Source organism: Palaemon carinicauda, chromosome 1 (assembly GCF_036898095.1).
Source record: "Palaemon carinicauda isolate YSFRI2023 chromosome 1, ASM3689809v2, whole genome shotgun sequence".
Classification (NCBI taxonomy): domain Eukaryota; kingdom Metazoa; phylum Arthropoda; class Malacostraca; order Decapoda; family Palaemonidae; genus Palaemon; species Palaemon carinicauda.
In genome coordinates, this window is record NC_090725.1 from 68,208,187 (window position 1) to 68,211,723 (window position 3,537).

Here is a 3,537-nt window from a genome sequence, read left to right on the forward strand (position 1 = left end):
TCCATCCTGCTTTTCCAAATAGAATTGAAGTTTGGCTAATAATAATAATAATAATAAAAATAACAACAACAACAACAACAACAACAACAACAACAACAACAACAACAATAATAATAATAATAATAATAATAATAATAATAATAATAATAATAATAATAATAATAATAATAATAATAATAATGAGCAAAGTTTCAAATCTTCAACAACTGATAAAATATCAGACCGACTAAAGTTCTACCAAGTTGTAGAAATGATAAAACGATCCACACTGGTAATTTCATATCTACAAATAACAACAGCATTGATTTTTAACCAAATCGAATTGTGGAAAATTAAAATTTAATTAGTAATTTCATATCAGCAAATCATGGGTAGAGTTTCTACTATACAACATGACACGAAGTATTATAAGATCTGAAAATCCATATCAGCTAAATATTTTCACATTTCCCCATATAAAAATCATATTCAGACAAGATATTTATTCTTTTAATTAACATTCATATATTGCATTCAACTCTGTGGTAACACCGATTAACTCCCCATTTGCACATGAAATGAAAATAAAGAATTTCTCAAGTATAAACATATTACCTCGAAATCTGATATATAAGAAGATATGCCTGGATCGTATTTCAAACCTGTAATTCTTAACATTACTGCATAAGCTAATAATGTTCTCTTTTCGTTCCGCAACAAAGTAATCTAATTAAAGCTACTAGTTGTGTTAGTATATAAGAAAATACGGAATATCTAATGTCTTGGGTTAGAATTCTCTTTCTTGAGGGTACACTCGGGCACACTATTCTATCTTGTTTCTCTTCCTCTTGTTTTGTTAAAGTTTCCATAGTTTATATAGGAAATATTAATTTTAATGTTACTGTTTTTAAAATATTTTATTTTTCCTTGTTTCCTTTCCTCACTGGGCTATTTTCCCTGTTGGAGCCCCTGGGCTTATAGCATCCTGCTTTACCAACTAGGGTTGTAGCTTAGCAGGTAATAATAATAATAATAATAATAATAATAATAATAATAATAATAATAAATGGAAAATGGACCAGCGCAATGAAGGAAAGCTTTGAGTTTGAAACAGACCAAAAAATTGCATTTATAAACAAATGAAATCTATCATACACGTATATTATTACCCTTTCATAAATAAATGTTCATACACTATACAATTTTGCTTTATTCTAATAACAAGATGACATTTCAAATACAAATAACGTACAATCAAAACTAGCGCTGCTGTCATGGATGAACTGTCATTCTGAATATTGATATTTCCACAGGTTGTTTACACTGATTAAAATGTCTTACTATAAAAATAGATACACAAATCCATTTAATACAACAAAAACATCCACACACACACACACACACACACACACATATATATATATATATATATATATATATATATATATATATATATATACAGACTGAATTGTTGATTGGTAGTGGAAGGAATTTAGGAGAATGACGATGATTTAAATGCATTTAGATAGTTATCCAGCCGACAATGAAAAAAAAATGAATATGAGAATCTTGGAATAAACAAAAATAAATCTACATCGAAAATGCTTTGAAATCCGATGTTATAAAAATAATCGGTAAGGTTAATATGCATATGAAAATTATCAACAATTACCTTTAGACTTTTTCCCAAGCTTTAATTAAGAAGGAATGCTGGATGTCCTGTCAACATTCCCTCCCTCTTTCTCTCTCTCTCTCTCTTCCCTCTACTCCTCTCCGTTCTTCTTTATCAACGTAACACTCGAAGAGGGCTGCTCCAGGCCAAGACCGCCGCTTGACAAGCCACCAACAACCAATTGTCGCCTCAATTTTCCAACCAGCCTTTAGTAGTAGTAGTACTTCTTCGAACATGATCTCCGGCCGCGGTCGGTCAACACATAAAACTTGTGTCGTTGCATTTCACATCACCACCACTGCACTTTCGCATATGCCCCCCTCTCTCTCTCTCTCTCTTAGCTTCATCTACATTCTCATATCACATTTTTTTTTCTTCAACTGATTTTTTTTTAAAAAAGGCTTTCCATATTTTCAGAATCATTCACAATTTATCTTTTCAATGGTAGCTGACTCGTCGGATGTCAGATAAGATGGACGTTACAGTAAACGTTGGATCTAATCAAATCGTAAGAATTTGTCTTCGCGGTGAGCGCACACGCCGACTTGCACACACACACACTACTTTATCTAAACTTGAACAAGAAACAAAGCAATGTAGAGATGATGCGGTGGGGGTTCCTTCACTGGCAGGAGAGCTCGCGCACACAAACACACTCACACACACACACACACACTCAAGGCCCCGGGCGCATATTTCATTAAAGTACCTGGTCTTCTCGCTCTCTCATCTTACCTCCCCTAAAACGAACTGCCTTCGCATCTCATACTCCCATTGCTCACGACGTCAACGCTTCATTACACTGTCAGTGCTTCCCAACTGGGCAGGCCTTCGCGTCGCCAAAAACCACTGCGTTCCACTTCGTGTTGAGGAAGGCAAGCCGTGCAAAATACAATCTCAAAATTTGAAGTTTATCCGGGCACCACGCATGCACCAACTCCTTGCTCCCACTCGCCAGACATTACCTTCCACTACAGCTTGGGACGACCCTGGCCGGCCATACCCAGCCTCCACTCTCGCACTGTCAGGATTCTATTTGGTTGCCATTCAACTAGCTATCGCCGCAAAGCAACACCTGGAGACTCAAAATCGTCCTTTCGTGAAAAGGACACGATATCGACAGAAGGGACTCTACGGTGGTCGTGTGAATGAAGAAGGGCTTCGGACGAGAGACAGATGGGTTTTGAGGTGGGAGGGAGGGAGGGGGTAAGAAAGGGGTAGGGGGTGCCAGGGCTGACGCACCTCTAAACCACTATAAACACTCCTACAGGTAGAATCATATCCTCCACATCATTGAAATTATAATATCCGCCAACATGCAATTTATTTCACATGCTAAGCACTCTCATACATTGATCAAACATTATCTGGATATAAGTTAAATAAACCAGGAGTGCATGACATGGCCGGGATGATCTTGAAAGGAAGGTCAGTGGGGTTCAAGAACTCAAAGCATCTCTCTCTCTCTCTCTTCCCCAGAGAGAGAGAGAGAGAGAGAGAGAGAGAGAGAGAGAGAGAGAGAGAGAGAGAGAGCTCCCCATTTTCCCTTCAGAACCTTGTGGTAAATATTCCGTTTTCTATGAATTTCTGCAACAAAGGCGTATAACTGCATACATTCAAACAACCGCATATTAGCAATAATCAGTCCCTTAGGTTTCAACAATTCAGCCAGCGTTTTAATTCGCCCTTTCCTGCCGACCATCACCGCCATTTACACCATCCCAAGATCGATGCCAGAGGAAAATGTCTTATTGTCTATTTTGATAAATTTATCATTATCGCACTCCCGAGGATTTTGGCACTTGGTGGTTAGTTGACTGTGGTAGATCACAACAGGGCGTTCAGGAGCATCCCCAGTAAAATTGGAAAGCTAATAGCTTCAAGAG

At 37.3% G+C, this 3,537-nt stretch overlaps 1 protein-coding gene across 2 annotated transcripts in view; it reads right to left on the minus strand.

The window, feature by feature from the left end:
* The window catches only part of Fbxl7 (F-box and leucine-rich repeat protein 7), a 788,333-nt gene extending 785,610 nt beyond the window's left edge, over positions 1 to 2,723 (minus strand). The window contains exon 1 of one of the 2 annotated variants that reach the window (XM_068381784.1): positions 1,652 to 2,723. The gene's annotated coding sequence lies outside the window, so the exon portion shown is untranslated. The remainder of the gene's footprint in view (positions 1 to 1,651) is intronic. The other variant, XM_068381803.1, reaches the window with a different exon arrangement.
* Positions 2,724 to 3,537: the final 814 nt, after the last annotated feature.